Here is a 12401-nt window from a genome sequence, read left to right as displayed (position 1 = left end):
GCTCAAGGAATCACCTTGGAAGACCCCTCGTTTGTACTCTACAACTCCGGTTATGTGCAATGCGTTTCCACTTCCAATGTGAAAACGCGTTCGCCAGAGCTGCATTGTACGCCGAATGCATTCCACTATTTCAGGATTGACCCCCAGGCATTTGAGGAGATATAAAATCAACTCATGAGAAGTTGAGTCAAATGCCTTGCGATAGTCGATCCAGGCCATTGACAGGTTGCGTTGATAGTAGATCGCATCTTGTGTGACACATCGATCAACTATCAAGTTCTCTTTGCAACCTGACAGGCCTCTTTTGCTGCCACGCTGTTCATATATCTGTTGCCATACAGGTTCTATCTCATGCAAAATACGGTTGTTTAAAATTTTTGTAAAAATTTTATAAACCGCATTCAAGCAGGTGATAGGCCTGTAATTCTTTGGGTCAGACAAGTCACCTTTTTGGTATCAGTACGGTTCGCCCTTCCACGAGCCAGTCTGGAATCGGTTCGTCAGCTCTAATGTACGATGTAAATATACGGGCCAGATGGAGGTGGGTAGAAGTAAACTTCTTCCACCAAAAGACATTTATGCCATCTGGTCCCGGGGCAGCCCAATTTTTGCTGCCATTTAGAGCTGAACGAACTTCATTCACACTGACTGCAGGGTGCTCTTCATCAGCATTCTGTCTACGGTGTTCTCGACAGAATGCTTTTAAAGTCGTGCAGAGCTGGAGTATTGGCGTTCACGTTTGGTTCACATCCATTCAACTCCGCCCAAACAGCTTCCACCCGCTCAGGTGTTGGATAATTCCCGGTAACATCGGTCTTTGGTGTCAGAAACCGTGAAGGGCTGGATCGAAACAACGAGTTGTCGACCAACCGCTTCAGCCTTTTCTCTAGTGACTTTTTGGCAGTCACTAAAGCCCGCAATTTATTGAGAGACTCTTCCTTGATGACAAGAAGAGTACTCTTATTCAGTGTGTGATGACGCCACCGAAGTTCAGCAGCAATGCGTCGAATTCCGGGGCGTGTATGCTCTTTGAGTTGTTTCAAACTCAATCACACACTGAATGCGGGAGACCTGTTTCCGGGATCTGTCAATTTTGAGTCCAAGTTGTGAGATGCGCTGTCTCAACCTTGCCTCGATCGAGAGACAATGTCTCTCTCTCGGAAAAGCCGAAACTGCTGCACCATACACAACCTGGCTCAAAGTGAGCAGGGTGGAATCCTCCAGGATGTTTGCACGGAGATCTTCATTTACCGCTTCTAGCTGTTGTTGGGAGTAAGTTATCTTTTTAGATATACTTACTTGCCGTCCTATAAAGGGATTGTTGTCATCCAAGGAGGAACGGCGTCGCTCTTGGTGTAATTGCGCCGGAAAGGAAAGTCTATTAGACTGCCTTCTATCCGGCACAAGCGATCTTCTATTACGCCGAAGATAAGCGGCATAATTACGCAGGTGTTTAGGCGTAAAATGCTCTAGCTCCGGATGCATATCACTCCAAAGAGTGTGCATCCGGGCCATATAACCGCTCACCCCCGGCTCGCTACGTTGGTAGCACACCAAGAGGTCGACTCGTAGTTCCTCCGTCCACTTAAAGAAAGTCCTTAAAGCGCCAGGGTCGTCATCGTTCATCGGGTCCGGCGTGCTCCTCCCACCTGATGAATGGTCCTCATCCGAAAAGGACCGGTTGTGGGGAGCACTTCTGAGATTACGCCTTGTTGTAACTCAGTATTTCAATGCAGTGGGTAGTTGGCCCACTGCATCGGCTACGTCGTTCGCCTACAGACCTGGTGTTATGGTCTGCGTTTCCCGCGATGCGCCGCTTGGAGGCCACGTAGCAAGCACCGCTTATTATTATTATTATTATTATTATTATTATTATTATTATTATTATTATTATTATTATTATCATTTTTAAATTATTGAGTATTGAGGATTAAATTTGAATTTATAATTATCTCAATTACAAAAAAATGTAAAAATTCATGTAAAATTAAAGTTTCAATTGATAATTTAGTTTGTTAATCTAAGCCAAAGAGTATTTGCGGCTAATTTATATAAAATTTTATTGATGCTGCTACATATTGTACGATAAGTGATATTTTCATTGATTTATATTGAAACTTTATAAACATTCAATTTCTGCGGGAAAAATACAAACTTTGAATTGAAAATTTTTTTAATAACAAATAATGTTAAAAATTTTTTTTAATATAAAATCCCTAGAATTAATTATTAAATAACTTTCCATATGTATTTTTCTAAATATATTTTCTTTTAATTCAATTGCATTTATTACCTAGAGTCAATACTTAAAAGAGCTAGAATTGTTTGATTTTGCTTTCTTCGGAAAAGTCAGCTGATCAAGATCTGAGTAATTCTGTTCGAGCTGTTACGTCCCGGTTTCCTCACAGGTTTGTAGGTAGCCGGTAGAACAACTAGAGCTGGAGATAAAGATGTTACGACCTCCAGAGTCGTAAGTAGAGGTTCTCGAATTAACTCCGAAATAACTAACTTCGGTGAATTTAATTAACAAATAGCTTTATTTAACTATTTAAAATACACGTTTAATTAATATGATTTGACAACTGCCGTGAAGTACGTAATGGTATTTCGTAACCGGAATTAATAGTCTCACGACAAGTATAAATTATGAAGAGTCTTAAGTGCGTAACTTTAAGATTAAGAAGAGCCCCGAACTACCCGTGCACCCTGCTTATATGTCCTCGTCCAAGGGCCGCGCCCTGGGAAGAGTAGGGTTGCGTATCGGGCCCCGAACGTCCTGTTCTCCTGAGTTGATGTGCGTGGCGTTTCCGAGGCCCACTCGGATGACGCACGCTGACTCAACTCCAGAGTCCAGGACACGCGAGCGTTCGTTATCGTTTGTTTATTTAGAACATTCCTCGAATGTTCTCGAATACCTTGTGTACTCAACGCTAGTTGTCTTACAATGAATCATTCTAGTTTTTCCATTAACATTCTTCGAGAGAAAATGTTAATGTGAACTTAAAAATATTCTGTTTACTCAGGTGTTGGCTGAGTTTCACTTTTCTTATCATTTTCTATTTCTAATATTTTAGTATTTAATATTTAACATTTGGATTTCTTTACTTATCATTTTACATTATTATTTATAAAATAAGAATATTTATGAAATTATAGTATAATTATTAGAGTTTTGAATTAGCGCGCGTATTTACTATAGAGACATCTGCGAATGCAGGTGGGGACGTAACACGACCCTCCCTCTAGACAAGCGTCCCGCTTGTTACTTAGGGGGTGTTGAATGTAATATCTACTATAAATAATTGAAAATTATTTCGCGCGTTATGCATTGTCCTAAAAAAAATTTTTCAGGTGTTTGCCCTCTCCCAGTAGACTCGCGTCCCCGTGTGTCAAGGTTTACTTCCGAAAAAAAAATTTTTCAGGAGTTTGCCCTCTCCCAGTAGACTCGCGTCCCTGTGAGTCAAGATTTACTTCCGAAAAAAAATTTTTCAGGAGTTTGCCCTCTCCCAGTAGACTCGCGTCCCTGTGAGTCAAGGTTTACCTCCGAAAAAAAAGTTTTTCAGAAGTTTGCCCTCTCCCGGTAGACTCGCGTCCCTGTGAGTCAAGAGTTACTCTTCTGATTTCGTAATAACTATTTTACCTGTCATGGGATTCTTTTGTAAATCTTTCTTAATTTCCTTTAAATGGTAAAGTAGTTATCGAGTTTTGTAATTATTTTACGTTTATTTTTGTAACATCGAATTGCTCACTACGTACTTATTTTTCTCTCTAAGTATTTGTCTGTTTAAAATTTATTTTACGCTTTACCGGAATTTTAGTAGTAATACTCTTTTTACTTAATGCTTCTAATTTTATCATTACATATTTATTTTAGTGATTAAATGTATAATTTTACTTTGGATATCTTTGGGCCTCTCAAAGGTCCTAATCTCCTTATTTTCGGAAAGGAAATAAACGTACTTATGTTTTATCTTTTTTTTTTTTTTTTTTTATCACTTAAGCTATTAGTCGAGACGTCTACTGCTAAATTAGAAAAAAAAATTTTATGCATATATTTATGAAAATTGTTATAAAATATTTTATATGTTCCCTTTTATTTATTCGTGATTACTATTAATGTTAAGGTTAACGTTTGTTATTTATTTATCTGATTACTGTCTTTATTTTTTTTTGTTTCCTGAAAGAAAGTTAGTCTTTATTTTTCTGAAAAAAAAATTTGTTTCTCGTCATATTTTCTGTTTTACATGTACTTATTATTGTTTTATAGTTATTTTTGTTTATATCTTGAATTTATAATTTCTGATTTATCGTTTATTTTTCTTTACTTTCCTGTATCTTTAGGGAGCGAATAGAAAGAAGAGAAAAAAAATTTCTTGATGATAACGAGAGAGACGAGAAGATATGAAAAATAATTGTTTCTAAATTGATTTTGGTATTTTGTGTATGTTTAAAAAAAATTTTTATTTATGTATTCGAAAAGGAAAGGGTTCTTGAGAGAAGGAAAAAAAAATTTGTCACCACGTGTTTGTAGTTGTCAATTTTTTTTTTTAAAACTTTGACCCTGTCCATTGTTACCTGTAAGAGAAATGTATCTATGGTAATTTCTTCTTTACTAATTGCACTAATTATCGCGTTTTTATTAATGTGCTATTTTTGCTCTGTCACAATGGACTATTTTTCTTTTTCCCTGTGTTATTTCTATTTCAATATCATTTTTATCTGGGAATATTTCGGTAATTTTATATGGACCTAAATAATTATCATCAAATTTGCCTGTCTTTTGATTTTTGACTAAATAAATGTTTTGACCTATTTTAAAATTTATTGGATGTATATTTTTATCATATCTAATTTTTGATTTTTGTTTTGCTTTTTCTAGATTTTCTCTAGCTTCTTTTTGAGTTTCTAACAGTCTCGTTGCGTGATTTTTGACATAGTCAGCGTACGTAGGTATGTCGTCTAGATAAGAGAATTCTGATGGTAAACGAGCTTCTTTTCCAAACACTAATTTATAAGGTGTAAATTTTGTACCTTCGTGTACACTAGTATTATATGCTAATGTCGCTTGTGGTAACCATCGGTCCCAATCATTTTTAGTTGTGTAATGTTTGATATAATCTGTTAGAACTTGATGACTTCGTTCTAAACCACCGTTTGCTTGTGGTCTAAACGCGGTTGTTATAATAAGTTTATTTTTAAATGTTTTTGCTAAACAAGTCATAACTTTTCCTATAAAAGCTTGACCTTGATCGGTTAAAATAACTTTTGGACATCCGAATTTACATATAAAATGTTCTACTAAGGCTTCTGCAATATCTTTAGCAGTCATTGTTACTAATGGTATCGCGAAACAAAATTTTGAAAGATCGTCCTGCATGGTTAGAATATAAGAATAACCATTTGCTGACGTTTTATTCGGAACTACTATATCTAATGCTAATTTATCCCAAATTTGTGCTGATGTATCTGTAATTATCATCGGCTGTTTTGTTTTTATTCTTACTAATTTCTTTTTCTGACAACTTATGCATTTGCGTACAAAGTCTTCTACTTGATTTTATATTATCCCAAAATATCTCTGTCTAATTCTATTGTATGTCTTTGTCACTCCTTTATGACCTGCCATTGGAGTTTCATGATTTTCTAACATGATTTTATATCTGTCTTCCACCGGAGGAATTATAATTAAATCTCTACAAATTGTGAATTTAATTTCTGTTCCTGCAAAAATTTTAGTGATAATACTTTTTATTTTAGACCAAACGGTTTCATTTAAGTTACTTCGACCTTGTGAAACGCTAATTGTTTTAATATTATTATTTAGTAGATAAGTCTTTAGATTTTTGAAAGATTTTAAATAGTCTAATTCTGTCGGATTATCTTTGTTATTACTTTGTGTTACTAAAGCGATTACCTTTTTTCTAGAAGTACCCATTTTAATTATATCACCCAATTTATATGTACTATTTGGCTTTAATTTATTTAAATATCCCAATTCTATAAGTTTCTTACCGATATCGCTATGTACTGTACCGTCTGCATTTATAAAACATAAATAACTATTTTTCTGCATTTCTAAATTATCTTTTGTTTCTAATATATTTTCGTTACTAAAATCGTCTGAAATATTCGAAAAATCTGAGTCTGTTGAATTATCATCCGAATCATTATCATCTTCGGGTGAATCGTCATTATTGTCGTCAGGCGGATCGTTGTCGTTGTCTATAGGTCGAGCGTTATTATCGTCACTAAGTTGATCGTTGTTGTCATCACTAGATCGATCATTATCGCTGCCATTAGGTTGATCATTGCTAATTTCACCACCCAATGCTACTGCATTATTTATATTATTAGTCTTTTTTGTATGAGGATCTAATTGTTGCGAATTTATTCGGTTACTATTATCGTCATTTTGTCTGTCATCGTCGGAATCGTCTATGTATGAAGCGTTTATTGTTCGATTGGAATTGTTTTGAGTTTCGTTTAATGTTGTATTTTCTTTTTCGGGATTTTCTGTATCTGGAATGGGTAAATTAGGCTTTTCGGGTTCTGTTTGTACGTCGATACGATCGAAATTTATTTGATTTTGAGCTTGGCTCGTTTTTTGTGAATTTGAATCTTTTTTGGAATTTAGTGGGATTAAAGGATTTATGTTTTTAGCGATATTATTTTCAGCTATTGTTGATAATTTTCTTTTTGTTTTCTGAATTTTATTTGTATTTGAATTACCGTTATTATTATTTTTGAGTGCTTTTAACGTTACCATTATGTCTGGTAATTTGATGTTTTTTTGTCTTTTTGTAATTTTATTGTTAAATTGTTTATTTTGAATTTTCTTTGAAAGAGTCTGTATTATTTTTGGTGTATGTTTATGTATGTGTGTATGTGTGTTTGTGTTGTCTGATCCACATGTACATGTTTTCGGTTTTCTCTGTCTCGTTGACCTGCGTAACGGCGGAGGATCATTAGTCTTTACCGTTTGAACTATCTCTTTTCTATCGTCTTTGTTAAAGTCTATTTGTTTGTCTGTTATTTTATTTTCTGTCTGTTTAATAAGCGTTAAAGGTAATTGTTCAACAGATGGATCTACTGTCATTGACTGTGTCGCGTTTGAAATTTCTTGTATGTCTTCTGTAGACATATTATTGTCATTATTATTATTAATAATAGCTTTAACTGTTATATGTTGCGGGTGATCGCCACCTGCGTCTGAGGACCACGGTATGGCGCCTCCCATATCTTCTACTTTACGTTTAACTAATTTATTCGGTGTTCTTTGAGAAATTGGAATTGTTTCTATAGGAGATTCTGAACTTATATCGTTTGAATTATTTGAATATATTTTAGATTCTACGATTTCTGATTCTTCAGTATTTGATTCGTCATCTGAAGTATCGATAATTCTAAACGTCGTTTTACTAATATTTTTATTAATTCTTTTACGCGTACGAAATATTGGAGACGGTGTAAAATCCGCGAACTTTTGTGTTCTCTTATATTGAAGAGGAATAAATCTATTTTTGAATTTATTATTTTTAATTTTTGTATTTACGTTTGGAGTAAATTGTGTAGATGTCGTTGGTATATCTGTGTTTTCTGTAGGTGGTAATGTAGGTTCTGTGATTTTTGTGTTTTTGGATTTTTGTGTTTGAGGATTTTTGGATAATGGATTCTGTTCTTGTGAATTATTTTTATTTGAAGATTTATTTGAATCTTTATTTATGTATGATAAGTCGAAGTCAGTCATGTCTGATTCTTCGTCTGATAATAAAACTTCATTATTTCTAATGAGTTTCTTTCTTAACGTTAGTGCGTCAATTACATTACCCGATACTGATGATGATGATTCATCAGAATAGTCAGGTAAATTGCTTACATTACCTACCATGCTAAATTTATTTTCTGTATTTGATGATTTTGAATCATTATTTGATTTATCGTTTTGATTATTATTATTTGATGAATTTTTATTTTTGTCTGAATTCATTTTGTTATCCGTATATGCTAAATTTAATTTTGGATTTATGTTTTTGTTTTTGTTATTTGATTTATCGATAGGGTGTGAAATAAACCGTTTTTCGTTTTGGTCGGAGTTTTCACTAATCCTAACTTTATTTGATCCCTTTGAAAATGACCGTTGATTTATAGGGTAGCTACTCCTATTTTCATCGCGTATTTCTAAAGGTATTTCGACTGAGGCGCATGGCTCAACCGCCTGAATATCTGTTTCAGGTTTAGAATTTTTATTTGAATTTTTATGAACGAACGCATTAGCTATCTGAATCTTTTTGTCAGATTTTTGCCTTTCGACTGGGTCGTTTGATCTCGCCGCCTGAGTGCTTTCATCAGGTAAAATCGCGATTTTATTAGCCTCCTGGTTCTTTTGCCAGTAAATGAGGTCCTTTCGACTGAGTCGCTTAACCCCGCCGCCTGAGTGCTTTCATCAGGTGAAATTTTTGAATTCGTATTGCTAATCCCGTGCACTGAATTAGTAACGATTTTTGAAAATTTATTTTTAGTTTTTGAATTTATTTTTGAATTTTTGTCCGAATTATTTGTTTCTGAGTGGATAGCCACTTTCGGTTTCTTTTGTAATTTTGATCTCAGAACCTGATGTATCGGTTGTTCTGAGTCTCGCGATTCCCGGTTTGCCCGTGGGTCGCCATTTAAATTTTATTGGATAGGCTTCGCGTTTTTCTGTTAACGGATTACGAGACAAGGCGTCGGCATTTGTATTTTTCTTACCTGCTTTGTATAATACAGTATATTCGAATTCTTTAAGACGCTCTCGCCATCTCATTACACGAGATGTTGGGTCATTCATAGAGTTTACCCACACTAAAGGTCTGTGGTCAGTAACGAGAGTGAATTCTTTACCGTAAATATAAGGCCTAAAAGTTTTCATACCGAATAGAGCTGCAACCATCTCTTTTCTGTTGTAGAGTAATTTTTCTCGTGTTTATTTAGTACACGAGAGGCTGCTGCTACTATTTTATCTTCACCTATTTTACCCTGAGAGAGAATTGCACCAACTGCGTAGTTAGATGCATCGGTCGTTAAAATAAAAGGTTTTGAAAAATCTGGATATTGCAGTATTGGAGCTGTACACAGTTTATCGCGTAAAGTTTCGAAAACTTCCTGGTGTTCAGGAGTCCAGATAAATTTTGCGTTTTTACTTGTAAGATCCGATAATGGCTTAGCTATTTTTGCAAAATCTTTTATGAAACGTCGATAATAACCAGCAAGTCCGAGAAATTCTCTTACTTGTGTGGTACTAATGGGTCTTTTGTATTCTTTAATTGCTCTAATTTTCTCGGGGTCAGGTTTGACAACCGTCGGCAGAAATGAGATGACCTAAGTAAATGACTTCTTTCTTAGAAATTCGCATTTATCGGGTTGAAAACTTAAGTTAGCTTTACGTAAACGTTCTGCTAGTCTTTCGAATTTAGAAGTGTGCTCTTCGAGAGAACGAGCATAAATAACTATATCATCTAAATAAACAAATAAATCTACGCCTTGTAAACCGCGTAATACTAAATCCATTAATCTTTGAAATGTTGCAGGTGCATTTTTAAGTCCAAATGGCATTCTGTTAAAGTGATAATGACCACGAGGAGTTGTAAATGCTGTTTTATGTTTATCTTTTTCATCTACTTTTATTTGATAAAAACCTGATTTTAAGTCGAAAATTGAAAAATAAATTGCACCGCCTAATTGATCAAGTATATCATTAATTAGGGGCAATGGATATGCATCGCCAATAGTTTTCTCATTTAATTTACGATAGTCAATTACTAGTCTGTATTTTATTCTGCCTTGAGAATCTTTTTTCTTAGGTATGATAAATAAAGGTGAATTGTATGGAGAGGTAGATGGTTCGATAACATCCATTGACAGAAGTTCAGTAATTTGTCTTTCGATTTCCTCTCTATGTGAAGGAGGATGCCTATATTGTCTAGTATTTACCGGTATATCGTCTTTAGTAGGTATGATATGTGAAGCTACTGATGTTGCTTGCAAATTTTCTCCCGGAATGCTAAAGAGGTCAGCATATTTTTCGATTAATGAAATTATTTCTTTACGCTCTTCATCATTCAAATGTTCTAAACGCAAGAGACTTAATACATTATCAACGCGATTTTCCCGGGCCCTGGTACTTTTATTATCTTGTTGATCTGTTTCATCTTGCGGTAAGGAAGTGCTACCTTCTTCGCTTGTTTCAAAAGGATACAAGGAGATTATTGGCACTTTTACTTTGACACTTTTACTAAGAGTATTTATTGCATACAAATGAGCTATACCATTACGATTACTAACTATTGCTTCTCCAGCAAAAATACCGTCACCTAAATCTATACGAGGCACGTATCCTTCACTAAGATTGTTATCTACTCGAACAAACATTGCTGTTTTAGTTCTAGGTTTTAAGACAATATACTGTTCTTCTGTTAATGAGATTTCTAAATTATTTAATTTTGTGAAAGTTACTGTATTTTGAACCAAATCGATTATGCCGCCTTGTTCGCGTAAAAATTCCATACCGATTATGCCTGTGTAATCTAAAGGAAAATCATCTGAGATTACATGAAAATATGTGTTTTTATTAAAAATTTGAATTTGTGTTCTACCGAGTGTAATTGCTTCTGAAACTCCGTTTAAATTGTAACAAAATGAATCATCGATTAAATTTTTATTTTTGACTTCGCTATATTTGATTAAATTTAAATTACACCCAGTATCTAATAAAATTTTTCCGTAACTTGAAATTATATCTTTTGATTTAATCATTATGGATGTAGGCTTGTAATCCGATGACATTGCGCCTACGAAATATGTTTTTGAAGGCTTTCTTATTTTTAATTTTGGTTCTGGCACTGCTGGGGTAACGCGTTTCCCCCTGATGTGCCTGGAGGGGAAAACGTTTGTCCGTTTCCCTGTGCCGCTTGAAGTCCAGCTTGTTTACCTAGGTCATAACTTCTCTTACGACATTCTTTTTCTACGTGCCCGAAATTTTTACAGTAATCACATTGCGTTTGACTACTATTATTATTATTATTACTTTTATTTTTATAGTAATTACCGTTGGAACTAGAATTGTTTTTATTATTATTTCTGTTATGGTTATTATTTTTGTTATTTCTGTTGTAATTATTATTATTATTATTATTTTTAGAATTTTCGCTCTTTAAATATCTACAATCTCCTCTATTATGATTATTTCTCTTACAAAAATCGCAATATTTATTTGTCCCGTTTGAATTTGTTTGGGCATTTTGTTTATTATTTTGTGGATTGTTTGTTTGATCTGTAGTTTGGTTATTTTGTATTGCGTGACAGTCTGTATTGTTAAAAGTTTTAAACATGTTATTTATATTACTCATTGACTCTAATGTCTTTTTCCGTATCTGATGCTGCTTTAGCAGCGGTCTGAAGGTCTACGTACTCTGCTTGACGCAGGTATATTGCTATTTGTGGGAACAATCCGGCTAAAAAGGTTTGGATTGCCATTTCTGAAGCTAATATTTTCTTTTCATTTTTGTTTATACCTGTTGAATCATCTATTTCTGCTAATGTTTTTCTCAAATGTTCATCTACTCTAAAATGAAAGTCCATAACACGTTCGTTAGGCTTCTGTTTAAATTGGTTAAATTCGTTTAGCCAAACAGAAACTTGTTTGCTACGACGATAATTCAAATTTAAGAATGTAATTAATTGATCTACTGTATTTATTTCTGCATTTAATAGTCGAACTAAAGGTCCGCCTTTACATTTTGAGATTAATAATCTAACTAATACTTTTTCGTCTACTTCGCGAATATAAGCTTTTGCGTCAGTACATAATTTCGTGAATGATTCTACTGGAATTGTCGATCCGTCGAATTCGGGGATAGTCTTAAGAAAATAGTCAAATTTATTTAGATTTGGGGTACCGAAAATTTGAGGGTTAGCTCTTTGTTGTGTTTGATTTTGTGCGTTTAAATCATTTTGAAGAGTTTTTATACTATCATTAATTAATCGTTGACAATTTTGTTCAAAACTATTTTTCATTTCCTCTCTCTCTGTTAATAATTCTTGAATTTGTTGTTCTAGGGCCTGTATTTTACCCGTAGTTTCTGCTATAGTCGTTTCCATAGCTTCGGTGCCGTTAGTCATTTTGGAAATTTAATAATAAAAAGAAAATTTTACGAGAGAAAAAAAAGAGAAAAAAAAAATTTGAGCGATAATCGAGATTGTAAAAAAAACAATACTATTTTTGGGTTGACGAGAAACAAATATTCAGAAAAATAAATGACTTACTACTTAGGAGTAATTATATTTTGAAGTTCTCGTTTTTGACCGGGCTGATGGTTGTCGGCTTATCTATTCTGTCCTTGGGCGTTGGCTGTCGGTGTTGTCCTAGG

Source organism: Cotesia glomerata, linkage group LG9, assembly GCF_020080835.1.
Source record: "Cotesia glomerata isolate CgM1 linkage group LG9, MPM_Cglom_v2.3, whole genome shotgun sequence".
Lineage (NCBI taxonomy): Eukaryota > Metazoa > Arthropoda > Insecta > Hymenoptera > Braconidae > Cotesia > Cotesia glomerata.
Note: the sequence above shows the minus strand (reverse complement) of the source record.